This window comes from Pyrgilauda ruficollis, unplaced genomic scaffold (assembly GCF_017590135.1).
Source record: "Pyrgilauda ruficollis isolate IOZ18807 unplaced genomic scaffold, ASM1759013v1 scaffold2, whole genome shotgun sequence".
Classification (NCBI taxonomy): domain Eukaryota; kingdom Metazoa; phylum Chordata; class Aves; order Passeriformes; family Passeridae; genus Pyrgilauda; species Pyrgilauda ruficollis.
The window spans coordinates 23,621,600-23,642,526 of NW_024519206.1; the positions used below are offsets into that span (position 1 = coordinate 23,621,600).

The 20,927-nt window shown below is 39.7% G+C and overlaps 1 protein-coding gene across 2 annotated transcripts in view; it reads left to right on the forward strand.

The window, feature by feature from the left end:
- The window catches only part of ULK4 (unc-51 like kinase 4), a 207,841-nt gene that overhangs the window by 183,455 nt on the left and 3,459 nt on the right, over positions 1-20,927 (forward strand). The window lies entirely within an intron of this gene.

Below are 20,927 nucleotides of genomic sequence, written 5' to 3' on the forward strand. Positions count from 1 at the left end.
CCCTCAAAAAAAAGTGGCAGCTTCTTACGTGCCCATTAAAGATTTCTTCCATATTAGAAACAAGTATCTGGAAGTTCTGTTCTCCCTGAGTATGTTAAAGCTTCTTGCAGTAAGCAGCTGTTTGTACGGTCCCCCAACAGCTGCTACTTCCATTTAAATGCTGTGTGCATCATCCCAGTCTGAGCCTGAGCCTGCACCTTATCTTCACCACTCCTCAGTGTAGTAAGATTGTAAGTATGCCATACCTAAAAATAAATATGTTCCAGTATAGGGCAAGGGAGTGAAGCAAGAGCCTGCACTTCATGATCCTTGCTTTGAGCTAAAGTGAAACAGAGCTACAGAACTGACAGCAGAACTTCAGATTTCCCAGTATATTCTGGGTCACAAGAGCCAATGGTCTGGAAAATGTAAATTTAATGCCTGAGCTAATGTTTTCATGCCTGTTGATTTATTGTGATCTAATGTTTGAATTCCCACTGGTTGGTCTTCTTCATGGTCTCATGGAATCAATGCAACAACTGGAGCAAGGTCTGTGTTTTAGCCAGCTCTTTAAAATGTGCATTTCATTTCTTACATGTCTATTTTCTGTGCTTGGTTTAAAAGTCTGTAGCTGAAAACTTTTCTTAATGTTTTAATCAGTTTTAAAAACTGATTTGTTACTGAAAAGCTATAAAAAATGATAGCTGACAGATCTTTCAGTTATTCTAGATGGGATGTTGTGGTTGTATGCATTACTGTTAAGCATAGCTTATATTTGTTTAGTGCCTGAGTCTGACAGATATTCAGGAGCTGAGGGATACAACCTTGGGCATTTGAAGAGATTTCGGTGCAAGTGAGGGCAGCTGAGCAGTACGTCAGGGTTGAACCAGTTTTCTCATTGGAAGAGAAGTAGAATGTTTCAAGTTTATGGCATGGAAGTCATAATCATAAGGCCTTCTGAATGTCATGTTAACAGTGTTTTGCTTGTTTGGGGGGTTTTTAGGGGGTTTTTGATTTAGTTTGGGAATTTTCTTCCAAATTTGACTCATGAAAATAATTTTCAGCCATTTCAGACACACCACTATAAAACCCACTAGTGAATTTGGCATGTGATTTACATTTATGCATAGCTTTCCTTTCTAGGAAAAACATTTATTGATTTGAGCACATGCTAGGTGCCTCAGGTGATTTTGCAATTCTTAAACACTGTTAAATATGAACATAATTTTTAATTAGATTTCCTCTGTGCTGAACTTTCTGCAGCCTGGTCTGTTCTCCATTACTTTGCTGGTCAGAAGTTGTTGACCTTTAGATTATGCTGCAAAATCCATCTGTTGCTGCAGGCTTCTGTAAAGAGAGATGTAAAGAAATATTATCTCCTGTCACTCAGCCATGTAAACAACTTGAACACAGGCAGCGGCTCAGTTTCCAAGATCTGAGTTCATTCAAAATAAGGAGGGAGAGGAGAAGCTGTGAACCAGTGCTCCCTATTCACTGGAGAATCCTTTCTCAGCTGTTGTGCCCTACTAAAATGCCATTGTCCTATTTTCAAATTCCCCTGCTCTCCATGGGAGAAGCTGCTCTGTGGATAACCCTAACCACTAATTAAATCCTCTCCTGTGATCTAGGAAGAGAAAGGCCATAACCTCCATTTGCTTATCTCTCTGTGCCCTCCCCAGTTGCCAGCTTCCAGCTTGTTCTTATGGCAGTCTCACCCAGGAGACTTCCTTGTTAGCAATCTGATATTTGCACTTTTTGTTATGTACCCATCAGCTATCTATTTCCATGCCCTAACCACTCTTTGACATTTCCCCTAATTTAATGTTTTCTGTACCACAGCCTTTAAGACTGTCTAGAGAACTTACCCTCATTTTTCCCCCAATGTTGGTTGGTGATGTACTCAACAAGTCTTTGGTTAATTGATAAACTACAAGTTACTGGCCCTGATGTGTTTTAAAGATGGTCATTCCAGTAACTTTTACTCATATAAATGCCACTGATGTGTCTGAAACTTCTGAGTCACATTTAAAGTGAGACTGGCAAATAGTTCTCCTAATTATAACGCAATGAGGTTCTTGCTCCTTCACTTGCATTACGTTAATTGTCAATGCCTTTTAATTATGCAAATTTTCCTCCATTAATCTGGTAAGCACACTGTACTCAAGACTATTTTGGTTATGTTCTCAGATGTGTTTGTAACATTTTCTAATTTTAACTTCCTGTATTTTATTATTCTCTCAACTCTAAACCTGTGATTTCTGTTTCTCGTTGAAAAGCTATCATATTCTACTTTTACTGCACTGGCATGCCCTATAGTAATAACATTCTTTAATCTGTTGTCTTTATTAGAAGCTTTTATTTCATTTAGAAAATGAAGAAAGGTTCTGCTTTTCCTGGGTCTGAGCATCAATTCAGAGGACTCCCACAGTATATACCCATTAAAAAATTATCCTCTTCTCATAGTTTTGTGTATCTTAGTCCTTTCCACTGCCTTATTATCCTTTCAAAAAGTGCTTCCCAGTGGTGCTCACATTAAACAAGAGCAAGTACACCTATAATTTGTTCTCAGAGTCAAAAGCTAGATATGCTGTTATGATATATTTGTGTCCTGGTCATATGTATGCTACAAATACATGGGAACATGCTCTTCAAAAACTTCTCTCATTTCTGTTTACCTGAGCAAATTCAGAAATGGCACCATACAAGATATGCCACTCTGAGTGTCAGTTCTGAGGAGAGTCCCTCTGGTGTATGAAATTTTTGGATGCAAGTGTGCCAAAGGATGGACACAATTAGGAGGGGTTTCATCTCCTTTACCCAGGAGCTTTTCCTTTACCCAGGAAACTTTTCAAGGGGAATTATGAGAAATAATTTCAAGCTGATGAAATAGCCTTCCTTCATATGGGAAGGATATCTATCTTACATCTATCAGATGTCTATCCTATATCTATCATATGTCTATCAGAGGACTTCCTACTGTCTGCAATCTTCTATTTGTCTTAGAATGTTTATGTCCGTAAATACTGAGGTGCTAAAAAAAGCTTGTTGGAAATGTATGGTGGTAATTTACTGTGTTGTTATACCAAGTTGATTAGTATGTGTTATTTAGCAAAGTCAGTCATTCAGGTTATACTCTGAGGCATATAACTTCTCAAAAACTTGTCTCATAAGAGACAAAGATGCCACTCTTCATGTTTAGGGGTAGTTCTCATTAATAGCTCAAATGTTCACCAAATGAACATACATCATCTGCAATGGAGGTAGTAATTTATCACTATTTACAACAAATATTGAGAATTTACTGTAACTTTGCATATGAATTCACTTTCAAGAGTGACACAAGAAGTATACTTCTGAAGAAGAGGGAAAGTCTTGCACTTATACCACAAAGACCACTTTTCAGACTTCTGATTTTTGCCTGTCACACAGTTTGATCATCTCATTCTGGTTTTTCAGTATATAGAATTGTCTGAAAAAAAAATTAAGGTGTTACAAAAAGATATTTTAGAACAATTTGACTAATTGAGTAATAACAGGTCAGCTGGTCCCAATGGTAATTGTCCAAGAAATTGTTGAGCCTGTAGTTCTGATGTGCAGCCTATCAGGTAAACCATTATCTAGACTAACAATTTTTAAAGTGCTCCAGGGATCATTCTGGCAATTAACTCTGACTTCTGTAAGGCTGAGCTATTTGGCATGATAATAGGGAAGGGATGGGTAAACAGAAAGATAAACACAGTGGATTACATAAGAGTCAATATGATGTCTGTGGAGGGAAGTCATATTTATCCAGTTCCTCCAAATGAGTCAATAGTGTGTGAAGAATTGTAACCTGTTATAGTGGACTGGGAGTTTGAAAAGGCATTTCTTAGGGCTTCTCAGGAGAACTTTCAAAAGCAGCTGTGAGAAGCCATGAGACTGAGAAGCTCTTCTCACAGATTAATAGTAGCTTAAATGGCAGAAAATAATAAATGGCCAGTATTGCGCCATAAATGTAGGCTATTTTCGTAAGGTCACCAGGATCTTTGCTTTGCAATGCATTCATAAATTATCTGGAAAAAGAGATGTGGAATGATGTGACAAAGATCTTTTTGATGATACAGAATTTTTCAAAACTAAGGCTGATGGTGAAGAGTTGCAGACAAATCAAAATATTGATTGAATGCGTGACAGAATTGCGGTAACATTCAATAATGATAAATGCTGCAAAATGTATCTAGAGAAAAATCCTCCTAACTCTTATACAGGCCTTGAGGCTTGTTGAAGATTGACTGAAGAGAAATGTCCATGAAGCCAAAAATTGTTAAGGCGTTCCCCTGTGGCTGGTCAGGCTCTATTGTAGACTGCTACCTGGTGTAATGGGCACAAGCTCCTAATTTTGGCTAAGGTCAGCCTTCAATCATTGTTACAATAGCCATTCAGATGAGATATGCTTTGTATAGGCTTGTTGGAAGTTTGGGCTTGATAGGAAGGAAATATCTTTTCTTCATAGTGCAGGTGCTGGTGTGTAGAGAAGGTATATTGCCAGTCCTTGTGCTGCAGCAGGAGGAAAAGGGCCAGTTGGTGCAGGGCTCTGGCAAGTTGTCATCTAGTGCCTAAAATTGTTGTCCAGGACCCTAAAGGCACTTGCCTTATCCATCCTTGAGTGATAGGAGAGTGTAAAGTCTTGGTCCAGAAAGACCACTGGGCCAAGGCACATTGATGACACATCCAACTTCTTTGGGAGGAGATTGGAGCATGTGCACACATCTACTCCTTGAAAAAGTAAAAGGGTACCAGGAAGCTTCTTAGCAGCCTCCTGGCAGAGAATTACACACCTCCAACAGTTCCACAGGCAATGCAAGAAGAAAGGGCTCTCTATGTACACCTTTTCTCTCTGGATCCAGTTCATTCTGGCTCTTGCCAAGCCTTGTGGGATTGACCACAAATGGAGACTGGGAACAGCTGGAGCTGTAAGAGGAGGTTTAGGCAGGGAAGATAACACCGAGTGCTGGTGTCGTTTCAGTATCTAGGTGAAGACCTAATTGGAAGGCAGGGAATCTTTCCTTCCTCAGATGACAGAAATCAGACCCAAGACCTTGATTTTATTGAAAGGTGGCAGCCTAGTACTTGTATGGATTTTTTTTTTGGCATCTTCTAAGGTGGTCTTTTCCTTCTCACCAACTGTATTGCAGAGGATCATATCCAGGGCTTTCTCAAGGACTCAAGAGTGCTGATGTTGGTGGTTGTTACCTTCTTATATCACTGTCTCTCCACACATAGGCAATGAGTGCATCAGTGACCTCCTGTAATGATGTGAAGGAACCTGCCCCTGTTATGAATTAAGTTGTTCCCTAGGACAAATTTCCAGCATCAGGTCATAGGTTCACGTAGGTTTTTATGGGAAGGATGGCTGGGAAGACTGGGTGTGGAATGATCAGGATACATAAGGCACAAGGGGAAGAAAGTAGGAAAGGATTAGCTGGAGAGGAAATGGTATCTTCTCTCAAGATGTCCCTCTTTATCCCTGCCAAGGAACATTTTTTGTGTTTGGTGGCTTTGGCCAGCTGTAAGCATACCTGCTGTAAGCAGCATCCTAGAACCTACTGGAGCTTTTTGATGGTACTGTGAAGGAAAACTTCTTTGGATAGTCAACAACTTCCATTATTTAGAAGGACCACATTCCTTCTTCCTGGTCCGAGGGACAATCTCTTTACATTTGTCCTGGGACCTAGCACAGGAGAAAGTTGTTTTCCCTGGTAAGACATGAACTTTATAGAGGGATCATTTGAAAAACACAACAAAGAACTTACCTAGTCTTCCCTATTCCATGTAGTGCCACCAGCACATGGCTGGGTCCTGCTCTGACAACTGGTTGGTTCCCCTTGTGCATGTGGGTGGTGAGGCAAGTTCTTGCAGGGAGAAGAGGCTTGGATTATGGGGGAAAAGAGCACTTTTGGGGAGGAAGGAAAGAAGGAAGAAGGCTGTATGAGTGGAAGAGGTTGTGGTCATGCTGTGTCAATTAATGTGTGCCCAACCCACATTCATATGCAGGTAAGATCAGTCCATCTGCAGTCCATGTGCAGGCTGTGGGCTTGGTTTGCACGGTAGCCATTTGAGATTGATAGTCCTGTCACGTACCAAGAGCAAAGAACTTGGGGCCAAGGAGGTGGAGACTCAATCTGACCCAGCAGTCAGCACAGAGAAAAGGTAATATGTCATACAGCTGATCTGTCACAAATCCAATTAGTAAACCAAGAATCACAGTAATAAGAGTTGCAAATAGTTCATAGGCTAAAGAATGTTCACACAAACAAAATGTCTGTAGAACAGCTATGACTAGTTAGTTAATTAAAATGATAGATTTACTGTCATTTATGAGTGAATGAAACCAGATTCTAAATTCACTGAGTACGTAAATGATTGGAAATGATTAATTGGCTTTTATTAAATGAGAGGGAGGACTAGAGAGTGCTATGTTCTGAGCAACTGACATGTGATAATGACTGCTCCTGCAGAAAAGCATAATAGAAAGTCATCTGAGTCACTCATTAACATCCACCACTGCCCTTTCTGTAAATTATAAGTCATTAAAGCCCAATATAGCTACTCTGGAACTTAAATAATAATTTTTACTTTACTAAAATGTTTTATTTGATTTTACTATAGTAGTCTTAGAGGCTGAAACTTATTTTGAGCAGGTTGGGGAAAGTAAACCTGATCCAGAAAGGCAAAGCTTTGTCTTATATTACTGTATTGAGGGATAAAAATGATTTTTAAAAGTGTTTCATTGTCAATTCCCTTATTGGTTTCACTGCAAAGAGTGATGATTTTCCTGGCAGTTCAACATGTATTTTCTAAGAATAGAGTGAGAACATCACCTCATTTTTTACTGATCATCAGATGTCCACCAGTTGGGGAAACTTTGTGTTGGGTTGAATTTAAATCAGAAGTTTAGATGTGAAAGACTCTATCTCATTAGCAATCCCTTGATCCACCCAGTTCCCCTGGGTACTGTTTTAGAATGATAATCCAAATCATTCTTCAAATCTTTATAAGCAATCTGTTTTAAGTACAACTCTCAGAAGATAAGACTTCCTGCTAGTTAGTTTTACCGAAAAAAACCCCAGAATATCCCAAACCAAAAAAAGCAACACAGGTGAGCTAGGGCCTTTGATCAGACAGGTATTCTTTTTAAGTCAGATTTAGTAATTTTAGATTTTGTTTCTACATGTCTCATACTGTGCTAGGCAGTCATCCAAATATAGTATTAAAAAAGGGTTACAGAGCTTCAAAATGAACCTCTTACCCACTTTAGATTGGCTTGAGTGCTTGAAAAGTGCAATAAATCTATTCTTTAACGTACAAAATTATTTTTATCCTGATATAAGGATAATCTCCAGGTACCTTAAACTTACTAAAAAAGGATCACGAACTTGGTTCAATCAACTATCCTTCAAAATCTTCTTTAAAATTCTGACAAAATTCTCAGACAAAGCACTGAGACTTCCTTTAAAAGTCTCATTGTCACTATCTGGCTTAAGATAATAGTTTCCTTAATAGAGTGCCGCTCATGTTACTTGTTCTCTCTGTTATGTGGTCAGGGCCTTTGTGGGTCTTGGCTGAAAGCTGGATTTGCTGGTGTCAACAGGAATTGAGTTTATTCCTTTTCCTGGAACAGTAATGAGATCATCACATCAGCTTTGTGCTGTGACGTGATTAAGTTTGCACTGTGACTCATTTACCTTGTCCTGGAGGACAAAGTTGTAAGATTGGTGGGCATAGGAGCAAAAGGCAGGATCTTATGGCAGGCATCCAGGTGCTCATTCTGCATCTGGAACCATTGTGTTTTTAAAAGAATACAGTGTAAGAGTATGTAATGACTTCTTGTTTAACATGAATCTCTCTGCCTGCATTTCTGTAACTGTTAATATTTAAATTATTGACCTAATCAGGTTAAGTGTAAGGGCTGCAACATCTAATTTTAAGGCACACCTTGTTAGTGGTAATTGTGCAAGGGCAAATGGAAAACACTGGTGTAATTAGCTGCACATCAGCAAAAATGTCAGGAATTTTCACTTGAAACTTCTAAAAAAACCAAATTGTTTTATTAAGTTAGAAATGCTTTATTTGTAACCTGTACATATTTATTATGAATACGTTAATGTGATAATAGTGCTTTTTGATTTTTTTTTTTCATAGTCAAAGTGAAAATGAGAGGGAAAAATACCCAGTTCACAGCCTGATTAGATCATAGCTGAAACCTGGATTGTGGGTAGCTGGTTTTTACACAGTTATATAGGACTGTCTTTTCAGCTGAAGCCAAGACTGCTGAAGTGACGTGCTGTAAACCAGGTGTGATGTTCACAGCCCGATCTGCGATCTGCGTGGGCAAAGTTTGTCAGAACCTTTGCATTCAACAGAGTTGCCTTTGGTCAGTGCTGTCCATTCCTTGAACACTACGTTCACCCATGAGATAAAAGCAAAAATGTTTAAAATAACAAAATGTTTGTTCCTCTGCTCATACTGAAATAGAATGTATTTTGAGATAACAAAAGTTTTCTCCCTGAAAGACTTAATCATGTAATTCATGATTGAAGTTTAACTTGTCTCAGCAAGCATTTCATGGCAAAATAAACACAGCATCACAAAGCTGGTTAACATTCAGCCACAGCTGCTGGCCTCATATTTATTAATTTATTTCCCTAGGACTTGCTCTGCACTTTTAGAGAAAAGGCACTTCCCTAATTTTTTCTCAGTAGACATTGACTTCTAGGCTGTTTGTTCAAGATAAGCATCAAAATGAGAATGCAAAGGTCAATCTCTGCTGTATTAGAGAGTTACAAAGAGAAACCGTCAGTTTGTCTTCCACAGAATGTTTTCCAATCCAAATTAAATTACTTCCTCTAGGATAAGGGTTTTCTTTGGAAATGCAGCAGATTTTGTGTTTACAGGACTGACTCTGCCTTTACTGTGTACTTTGCTGAAAGCTTTCTTTTCATCTTTCTGCCTCTTTATCTCCACCTTTTAATGACAAAGTCTGTGAGCTCATGCTTAAGGCTCTGAGATGGTGGCAGCAGTGGAGTTTGCTCTGCATGGTCCACCACTGCCTCTGCTTCACTGTCCTGCTGCTCTGCTGTCCCTGCTCCACAGACCTGGAAACCTGTCTCAGGCCAGCATTTGTGCAGTCACACCTTCATTGGCTGTGGTTCATTCCAGCTAAACTGAGAGCCAGAGCAAGTGAGATGAAAACTGGGATCTTATTGTCCCCTTCCTGCTTTGGGGACAGGAGCCACTGACAAAAAAATGGAGCAGACAGTTGGAATACGGATTTTTTAAAAAAATTTTTTACTGTAGCAACTAAACCAAACAAAGCCCCTTTGGACAACATAACTGCCGACATATCTAATCTCAATTAAAATATGTTTTATAAAAATAAGCATGCATTAAAAAACAATCCATCATAGTGCCATCAGAGCAAAGGAGTTGAAGAAGCTGTTGCTTGCTCAGTTGGAAACTAATGCTATCTTTGCTGAGATAACACAGCCACCTGTATGGGCTCTCCCCATCTTTTCAGCACAGACTAGAATAGATCACTGTAAATCACCAACAGAGGTGGTTCAAGCCAGCCCACTTAACACTGCCATGTAGTGAGTGCATATATACATAGGTTTCACATCCTAGCTAAGTAGTTGGTAATCTCTTGAACTGCTTTAGCTGAAGTGCTTGTGATTGCTTGACTCTTTACTTAATTGCATTATTTTAATTTAGCTTAAATTTGTTTAGCTACAGAATGGAGAAGATAAGCTGGAGTATCTGTAGTAACAGTGCCAGACAGAGCTTTCTATGTGGAGAGGATCAACAACTTAAACAGATATTTTATAACTTCTACACTCATTTCTTGGCACTGTGGTATGTTCCTCCTTGCTTTGTCCTACTTTGGCAATCGCAGCTGGGCATTTACATTGGGACAAAATTGTCCTTGCCATGGCCACGGCCTGCACAGACAGCCAGTCTTACTCCCCTCATTCCATCTTCTGTCAAGTATTATGCAGAATTGTCAAGCATGACCCTTCTTCTTATACTGCTAGGGATGAGTTACCAGCTACTTGAGTTTTATCCTTAAATAAAATGAGTGTTGGTCTTCCCTGACTTCTATAATTAACAGTAAAGCATTATGTTGCCATTCATGCCAGTAGTTAGAGACATCATGTTGGACTCATGGCCTTTGTATCTTTTTCTTCTATTGTTGATAGAAGACTGCCAGGTTAAAGACTGTGATCCTAACATAATGAGAGCACTTCATGTGTGTGTGGAAATGGCAGTTGATAAGAAAAGATGAAGGTGACTGCACAGCACTGTGCTGAAAGAAAAGGGTGATTTATCTTCTCTGTGCAAGTTTCTGCTGGAAATCATTTAACCTTGTCTTAAAGCCCATTTGTTTTTGCAGTCGCAGCAAAGAAACTCCACTGTGTTTATATTCATCTCTGTTTTGAAATATAATTATAAAGGACAATAAGATGGGTTTTTGTTGGAGATCTCTTCAAGAATTTCTCTTATGCACAGGAGCTAAATCTCAACAAATTGAGAAAAGCTTAAGAAAGCTCCCCCAGGAACCTTTTCCTGCCAGTCCTTGATGAAACTGACAGCCAAGAGTGAGTTGAGGCAGAGAAGAAAATTTATGTGAACTCATTAAATCAGTTGTTTCTTGATGTTGCTAAAACAGCAGGGCTCATAAACAATGAAGTGTATGGAATCCAAACACAACTTAATGAACAGGTAAGTGTTGACAAAACCCAAATGTACTGACGACTTGTGGTTATCTGCAGTGTGAGGCACAGTGAGGGAGGATGACCTCTGAAGCAGCTGTGAATGCTTACTCACAACTTGGCCTACTGAACCATTCATTGTGTGTGAAGTATTGCTATGTTTATTTGGAATAAGTAGTGTAAGTCTGTAAGTATATGTGTGACTGTGTTAAGTGCACATTTGGACTGGTATTTTTTTTGATGGCTGTTTTCACAAATGACATTTTTCAGTCAATCTGCAACAGGTGCTCTTTAATGACACTGATGGGGATGGGAAAATCAAAAATGGGATCTGTTCTTAATTTTGGAGAGCATCAAGAATGAGAAGTCTTTATTCCAGTGGCTGGCATACTGCAGACTCAAGTTCCGGAAGGAAGCTACTCACCCATTTGTTCAGAACATGTTCGCTTTCTGGGGTGCCCCCACAGCAATTATCACTGTGCTTATTTGGGTGCTGGGAGCCCAGTATGGTTATGAATACGTACAGGAGCTGTCTGAAAAGCAATATTACCATGGTCAGCAATGAGAAATAGGATCTTTTCACACAGACAGCTGTTTGGCTTTGGGTTGTGTAGTGAAACCAGTAGTTCTGAAACCTGCAACCTGTTTATTCAATTCAAAATTCGAGGTCATTGTAATTCCCAATGACTATCGCTGTTGTTTCATTATGGAGTCCTAATTCATTGTTTCTGTGGGCACAAAAGTATTGCTGGACTCATTTGGTGTTTCAGCGCACTGTAATTTTACATAGTGCAATACTGTTGAGATTGCCAAGCTGTGTCATCTGTTGGGCTCATCACTATTACTTCCTTTTGACCTCCTCTGTGTAATTGCACATGGATGACTGACTTGCTGCTGTAAAGATACATAAATGCAACTGGACTTGTTAAATGAAAAACAGACTAAAATTTTTCTCTCTCAGGCCAGTGCGAGCCAACAAGGTAGCTGTTTGCTCTCTGCCAGGCAGCCAGGGCCATCTGTCACATGACAATAAGCAAGCATCAATTTCAGAAGCCCATTTGGTTTTGTGACAGTTTTTACAATTTTATGGAAATTGAACCATTATATAATGCATAATTTTCCTCAGAAATTGGTGTTTTATAGACTTACATCCCTGTTCAGTCATTTACATTCCTAGTCGTATTTTACTTGAAGCATAAATACACTGATCCTTTTTTCCCCCAATAACAAACATCTTCAGAGCGTTTTTCTGGATTTTGGCAGGAGGAGGGGTGGTTTTGTTTTTCTCCTGTGTACGCAGGACTGTCCATGTTTGGTTCGTAAGGAAAGCCTCAAGATGTCTGAGTTTTATGTGTCCCTGGAAATCAAGTCTGTAGGGGCTACAAAGGAACTAATGTTTGGTGCTTTAATATTTAGCTCAAAATCATAGTTCAGAATGATTTTTCTAACATGATTTGGCTACTCTTTTTATTCTTTACAAATGAGTTTTTCATAATCTGTGTAAATTCTTAATTTAACTCATCCTATTCCTGCTTTTCTTGGAATAGTGAATCTAATTTATCAAGCCAAGTTGTAGAGATGTGTAATTGTTGGAGTCTTGTGTTGAAGTCCAGATTATGGCAAATGTGATTATGAGCCATCTAATTTAGTTTCATCCTTCATGGAAGTTGATCAATGCTATATAGAGGTTGTGCTCAGGGGTGGTTAGGGATTTCACATACTAGATCAGACTTGAATTGCGCAGACAACTTGGACAGCTCTGTTCACATAACTGCCTTCATCAAGGCATAGTAGGCTTTTATCTTTATGAGGAGCATTTTAAAGCAGGACAAGGAACAATGTCAGGCTGTAGGTATCATTTTTTGGAGGCTGTATGCATTAAACTTCAACTTCCTAACTGAGACTTCTTGGCTGTTCCTAGGGGTTTGCCCAGTTCACCTGAGCATCGCTGCATGGCTGCTCAAGGGTTTGTATCCTTCGACATAACAGCATTTATTAAATTGGTAATTGCTTGGTTGCTTGCATACTTCTCCTGTATGGTAATTGCCATTTAAAGGTCAGCATTTTCCAATATGTCCCTGGTTCTCCTAATAGCGAGAAGATGAGTTATCTGTGGTGAAGATTCTTACCCTTGCAAGAGTGTAAATGCTTGAAATTATTTGAATTGTCAAAGCATGTGTGGTGGGCTGACCTTGGTTGGATGCCAGGTGCCCACCAGCTGGACAGGGGAGAGAAAATAAGATGGAAAACCAGTCATAGTTTGAGATAAGGCAGTTCACTGAAGCAAAAGTGAAGGTTTGCATGCACATGGGTAAGTGAAAGATCTCGATTTAGCTGTACTAGATGGACATGAAAAGAACATGTATGGGAAAGTAAAGAAGGTCATCCCCCTAACCCATGGAGCACGTCAATGAAAGTTTGATAGAACTCCAAAAAACCTTTGCAGTTAGACTATTTCATGATTTTACAGGGAGACATAAGGGTTGAAAAATGTTGAAATTTGAGGATCTTATTCACAGATTGCATTATTAGGCCATAAAAGACACTATCACTGGAAAAAGAATTATGGAAATCAACATTTAAGAAGTGTTTGGAGTTTCTTGTCAGAAGCTATGTTAGGAGAAAATCTGATTAGAGAAAGACTGTGAAGGATATTTGAAAATGAGAAATTCAGAGAATTATTAACTTGAGAGGAAATATAGATGTGCAGTGAATCTGTGTGTTATTTTAGTGTTTGTTCATAATTATTTTTAGTTTGCTTTGCTCCACGACAACCAGGAGCCTCTAGAACAGCTCCTAAAAGAATATAAACATAGGATCTGAACTGTGGTAATAAAAAATTCTTCCAGTGGATTTCCCTATTTCTTTTATAAGGAGGAAGTTACAAGAGACTACCAGGGTGAGGTGTACCTGGGAGGTGGTGGTCTCACCTGACCCAGCAAGGTGAGGACAGGGGAGCTGCTGGGAAGCTGCAGGAAAAGGGATCAGGGGCTTGCAAGTTTTGTGTAAGTTTAGTATGTGGCCCAATTTGGCTAAAGCTGATATTTGGGACCAGCTGGGATCATTGTTTGGACAGAGTGAAACTGGTCTGAAGTAGTACCTCAGGGAGTCGTTGGCACGCAGGTGACAGATGAACCTGTGTTTGCAGATGAGATCACCAGCAACAGGATGGCAAGTGCTTATTTCTAATGCCATATAGATGTTGGGATGGCTTCTGAGCATGCATAACTTACCAGCACTGCAGCCCTGTGTGGAAGTCTCCTGTAGCACCTTTGAGCCATGGTTTGCCAGACAGAACTGCAGTTTACTTTTGCTAATAAAGCTGTTGTGATCAGCTGGTTGTATAATGGATGTAAAGAGGTTGCCCTATCCAGTTCTGTTAAGTCAAATATTTTAAACTCATTAAAGAGGGTGGAAACTGCAATAATGGGTATTTTCTGGATTATAGAGACATTTCTGAAAGCGAGCTGAGAACAGCACTTGCAATAAAATCAAACTTTAAAAATCAAACAAGACAGAGAGTACCTTCTGTTCAATAATTACCCTGCAGTTTTATGAATCTTCTCTTATGTTCAGACAATGCCCCTTAGAGTTGGTAATTTTACAACAATCACAGAGCATGCCTCTGTGTGCAAAATACATGTGCTGAAGGGCAGAGAATAGCCTCAAAGTGAATAGGTGTCAAGAAACATCCAAAATCAATTAACAACTATCTATCGTGTGGGAGACATTCCTTGTCTGCCTGTGAATAGTCCTCGAGCCAGTGTGGCATTCAGACTGCCGGGAAACTGGGATGGTTCCAAGTTACCCGCAGGAATGGCTTTGAACTTAGAATAAACCTCCACACACATATACAAATTAGAAGAAAACAAAACACCTCCAATGAAATCATGGTCTTATCAAAATCAAAAGGTGTTTGTTGACTTCAGTGGAACAAGAATTTTATCCATAAAGAGAAAAAAAAACATTCTTGAACTCTAAAATCAGAGCTAAGCTGTCTGATGTAGAGTGGGACTGGTTTGTTGTTTTTTTTTTTTTTCCTTTGGTCACAGATACCTGCTTGTTTTCACATGTATTTGCAGGATCTGAAGGCCACAAAGTCTTTGTAATTGTGTGTCTGCAATCCCTGACTGCGATATGCTTGCCAAAGCACACCTGGAACACTCATGCTTTTCTAAGTTTCATTTCTTGTTTTTATGGTCCAGCAGCATTGCTCAGGCCTGTTTAAGTGACTTGGCAATTAGTAACATAAATATAACTTGTCCGACTTGATTTGTTCTTCCCACACACACATTATGTGTCTCTCTCCAGCTGGAACCACGTGTAGAGAGAAGAGTAGCAAGGAAGCAATGCTATGAAGGTTTTTATCCTTTTAGAATGAGCTCTCCTACACTATGGAGACCAAAAATAACTTATGGTCATTCTAGTGAGTATATGATATCCTTATAAGCACACTGCCTTTGGATATTCCTCTGCTACACCGGCACATCCTGGCTAGAGTAGCCATTAATTTTCATTAAACAACCTGTAAATTGGCTGCACCTTAATGCTTTAGAGGGTCCTATCCCCCAGACTTGCTGGGAGCACATGTAACTAATGCCAGATTAAACACCTCACAAAAGACCACTGCATATAGTTTTGGTTGTTTTGCTTTTGTGTTTTAGAAAGTTGCTGCCACAGATGTAAAATTGCCCTAATAGCTAGAGTGTTTCCCTATAAATGAGAGTTCATGTTTAACTTCTCCTGCCTGGAGAGCCATGTTGCCAATTGCCTCCCTGCCAAGTCCCCTTGTTATTCACTCCCTGTGTGGGAGCCATCCAAACCTCCCTGCCTCTCCCTACCCAGTGGAAACCCTGCTGCACCACACAGTGTGACACTCACTTGCTTTGAAAAGGGGAGAGGAGAGTCCAGGACCCCGTAGCCTGCTGTGGGGACACTGAGAGAAGGTATTGTGGTCTGTGCTGTCTGGACTGGGAGCTTTCACTGGCTGTGTTAGCAAACTGAGCTCCAGAGAGGAGAGTGAATTTGGGTAACTTCATTCTCAACACCATGTTTCCATGCCCTTCGGAAGCAGCACTCCCCCATGCACTGTGCAGGTATCTGGGTCCCTGCCTGGGATTCCTCTTTGGGCCTGATAATTAAATGTCATTATCACAGCCCCCACGTGATAGGCTCCAAATGCTTTATTGGGTCTGGCACTGCAGTACAAAAAGGTAAGGCTATGTTACTTTGTAAGTCTTTGTAAGAGTGTGCAGGCCTCCATAAGTGAGAGATCCCATGATTTTCCATCATGGGAAATGATGAGCTCATTTATTATAATTGCTCAGGGCACTGCCAGCTTAGTGTGTATGTTTGGAGAGCAATATATAACGAAATAAATTCTTCTATTAAATAAGTCCACAGCCAATGGATCTGGTAGTTTTAATTCACCTGCATTAGTCCCTAGTTGCAGTACTTGCTGGGTTGTTGTGCTCCTCTGTTGAGAAGGAATGGCTCCATATTTCTGGCCACATCATCATGAGTTGTGAATAATAAACCAAGTGACATGATTTATTTGATTACTGCAGTGCTTGTGAATAATTCAGCATTGACAGCCTGGGAGGAAAAGTACCATTGAATGCCCTGGGATAGGCATAAGATGGGTCACAACACTAGAAGGTTTTCCCCTCCAGCGCAGGCATTGTGCCTCATTTCTGAAGTTACTATCCCATTGACTTATTTGCTGGGCTGTCACATCAGCTATAGCAATGTTTTTAACACCACTATATTTCTTGACATTTGTTCCTTAAAAAATGGGAATAAGGTCACACTAAGCAGCTGTGAATAGCCATCAACTTTCAGTCACCACCAGCCTGGATGACATTTGAAACAGTAGCTTTGGTTGGGGATGAAAGGCTCTGTGTCCTACTGACAGTGCCTTCAGCCAGTCAAAGATGGAAGTAGGAATGAGAAGTCTGAGATGCATATTTAAAATTGCAGGAACAGCACTCACTATGAAGACATTATTTGAAAGAGTGTCTAGAGGGCAATAGGAGTATTCTCAATTCTTTAATATTTTTAGTCTGGTTAGTATTATATTTCATGTCCTACATATGATCCTAGTTAGTCCGTAGAAAAAAATGTATTGCTGATTGTTTTTGCTGCAGTATTAGCTGAAGGTGCAAGTTCCATTCACAGAAAAGCTTCCATCCAGAGGTAAATGATACTTTATTACAGCATGTGTCAATATCCAGGTGATGCTGACATTGGACCTGTGAGTGTCTGGTAGTTCTGATAAACCAGCCCGCAGCAGCTTCTGCATTACCCATGTGGCTGCTCTCAGCCTGTGCCAGTAAAGTTGAGCAAGAACTGAATACCTGTAATTAGCTTAATTATATTAAATTTTGATGAAAATGTAGGGAAGCATCACTTTATGAGATTAAAATACATGTGTTTGGGAAAGAGAAAGAAAGAGTTTGTGAGAAAGAGGTATGTTTTGAGGTGTCTTGCTTGTATCTGTGTATACAAGCAAGGTAGTAGCTTGTTGAGCAAATGGTGAACATCCCCAGCAGTTGTTTCTTTAAGAAGATGATACTCAAAGCTGAATATGCTTCCAAGACCTTTCTTCTACCAAGAAAAAGTTTCAAATATAAAGCTTCTTATTTTTGCATTATTTTCCAGTTTACTTCACAGACATCAAGTTTATTATTCACTTGGATCCTCAACAGAGAAGAGTTTCTCTTTAAAATGGTGAGAGAGTAGTTTACTGCTGAGGTAATTTCTTTCCATTGTAAATCACAAAATGTGACTTACAACTAATCAGAGGAAGCAGTTTAGCATTATGAAACCAACCTTTACAGAAGTAATTTGCCCTTAAGTTTCTATGCTTTCTTGAAATTTGAATGGCAAAAATCCCTTCTTAGAGTAAAAATGAAAAATTGAAATGAAAAATGAACAAAGTTTATTAGTGAAGTAGATATTCCAATGGAAATATTTTATAATATAACTTTTCCTGCACTCATCTTTAGCAGCACCATAACATCTGAATAGTTTTCTGGAATTTTTTGAAAATACCGATTGTTATGTATCAACCATGATATTCCTTATGGCTCACCCTTGTTTAACAGGATTGAGGAGAGGAGAGCTGCTGAATGGCTGTGGGCATAATAAAGAAAAGTAATTTTTAAATTCTTGTTAAATTGCAGTGAGTGTACAACTAAACTGAGATTTAATTACATTTTTAATTAAAGGAATAGCTATTGATTATGTCATTGAATCTGTGTTGCAGCCAGCCCTAACAAACAGCAATATTACAAGAGATCATTAAACTAGTTGTTAAAATTCCAAATGAATGAGAACTAGAACTGGTGTGTGTGGATAAAAGGTGCAGCAATGGTGGGTAGAAGAAAAAGATAACCAAAGGAAAAATACATTAATTTCTCAAATTTTGGTGAATAGTGGTTTTATGTCCTATCATAATTTATTATAACCTATGGAACAAAAGGAAGATGAAACTGGAACTGTTTTGTTTGAAGTAAGAAACTTGAGTAAAGTTTCACCTTGAAAGTGAACAGTGATTCAAATACTATTTCTCACAAGCTCCTGTGAAGCAGGATGTAATCTGTCGTGTGCAAGAGACCTTCAAATTACTCAGGGAGCAATCAGATCTACTCAGACTGAGATAAAGAGCAAATAAGAGCCCGTGATCAGAGCATGGGGGTGCTGACAAAACCCATAGGCAGCTGTGGCTGAGCTGGCTCCTGGGTGCTGGCAGCTCACCCTGTATTTAACCTGCAGTTTGCCTGCTAGCACAGAGTTGGTCTCCTCCCAGGCCCATGGAGTGGGTGCCTGGTGGTGGATAGGAAGCATTTTTGTGGGCATTGGTGAGGAAGAGCTGGTGGGGAAGCTCCAGCCGCCCACATAAATCTGTGCAACCCTGTTTGGTCTGGGCAAGTTCTCTGTGGGCATGGTGGCACTGCCAACTGGACAGGTTGGTTCTTCACCAACACCCCTTGGCTTGGATGGAGCTGGTAGTTGACACTCTCAAGAAAATGTGTTCTAAATTTGGGTTATACTTAATTTAAATGGATGAGAGGCAGCTCATGCTGATCCTTTCCCTCCTTGTGCTTCCACTTTTACTGCTGAAAGGATCTTACTGAAGCATTTTGTTAGCTCAGGGAGTAGCCCCTGTGGATGGACACCATGGGAGCCCATTGCTCGTGGATGAAAGTTGCTCTGCACAGTGAAGTCTAACAGGGAGGTGATGAGATAATCTCCTGGGTGTTTCTGTTTGAGTCTTTTACAATTTCTGTGCATATAAAGCCATTTTAATCCTTTCTATTCAAATGTTTTCACATACACAGAAATGTGTTCTTAATAGTAACACAGGGCACAGGGCATGCTGCAGCATGGACCAGCTTATAGTCAGACCCTGTGACTCAGTTGGACTAAGTTATTGCTTGAAATAGATAATTTTAGAATTAAACCTCTTTCTTCTTTTATAGTTGAGCATATTTTGAATGTTCTCTATCTGATGTCATTGGCTGTTTTTGTGAAGAGACCAGGAAGGTTGTACAAATGTCAGCACCCAAAAGTTAGGATGTAGTAGAATGAGAGATATTTGTAACCTTTATTTGATGTGATAGCTTTATAGAGCAATATTCAGTCCTAGTGACCTTCCCTCCCTGTGACCTCTTGGCTTTTTAGTGTTCAGGATAAACAAGGGGCATGAATGTGGAAAGCGCAAGGAATGTGGCAGTAGCTGGTGAGGTGCAGGGAAATGTTTGGTTGAGGCATAACCATTCTTTAGGAACAGAAAGCAATGTTTTGTGGTGAAAATACTTTTCTCCCTGTGTTGCTCCTATTATACATGGTGTTGTTCTCACATACAGAACCCAGACTACAAAACGTTTTCTGTGTCTAGCAGGTAACATATAGAGAAGACTGGATTTCTGAAATACAACCTGAGAGAATCAGATATAAACCTCAACAGAGTAAAAAGGTTTAACCATCTGTAATCAGGATTTACCAATGATTTGTGCTTAGGTAATGGCATCACTGTTTTTTTTTCCAACGCACAGGATATGTTTTGGTTTATTTCAGGCAGGTCCTTGTTCCCTGTAAGTGCTAAAATACAGGATGTTACGATTATAGATGTAGTGACACTGTTGTTGCAGAATCACTGCTGATAAATTATGGTGGGACGGCGGCTGTAAATATAGCTTCTGTTGTGATTTAAGAGGGAGATGTGAAGGCGTGTTGCCCAGATGCTGGATCAATGGTAAATAGAGCCAGCCACAGCATGCTAAAGCTTACAAGTCCTTGCCAGATTTTGGGATTAGAAGTTATCGTTTCTAGCGTTAACTCCTCCGGTGTCAAAATAATCAGCTGGTCTGGTCATCCCCTTTTCCTTTCTCTTCAGCCAAGATTTATTTACCTTTGCAAGCAGGAACTGACACGCAAACCGTTTTTTTTTTTTTTTAAATTTATTTGAGATACAAGAGCTTTTCAGCAAGTTGACAAGTATTCAGTGTCTGTTCAAGCTACAGTGCATGAGGCTTCACGTTGTGTTCCTTATGACCTTCCTGCTCACCTGCTTAACCACCAGGAAACATGTGGCTGTCTGGAGCTGTGTAGTTGTACTGCTTAAGGATGGAGAAACAATAAACCAGTCTTTGTGGACTCGTAATAAACCACACCAGCAGCAAAATCAGCTATAATCAGGATTCATTTGACACAAAAGGGCAAACAGCTTTGGTCACTCTGCCCCCTGCTCTATAGGTGACAATCCTGTGCAGGTAACACTCCTAATGACTGATGAGGGGTGAGAAAAATTTCCATATGCAGTTGCCAGCTTTGCGGTGATTTTAACCTGGTTTCTCTCAAGGAAACCCCACATGTTCTGATCTGAAGGCTGGTAGAAGCTTGGTTACTTTTTCCCTGAAGTGAGAAATGAAAATAACTGTCTCCCCCAAGATATCCCTGGGATTCAGACTGAATGGGGCTTGTATTTGCATTGATACTAAGGATGAAATCAGGATTGTCAGACTGTGATATGTGAATTTGCACCCATACAGGGACTCAGAACGTGGGTGAATATTGTTAACTAAGCCAAGATATTTTAGATGGTCTCTGCCTAAAATTCAGTAAAAGGAACTTTCTCACTGGTCTCTTCAATGTCACATTCCATTTACAATTGTAATAAATGCTGTAACTTGTTTC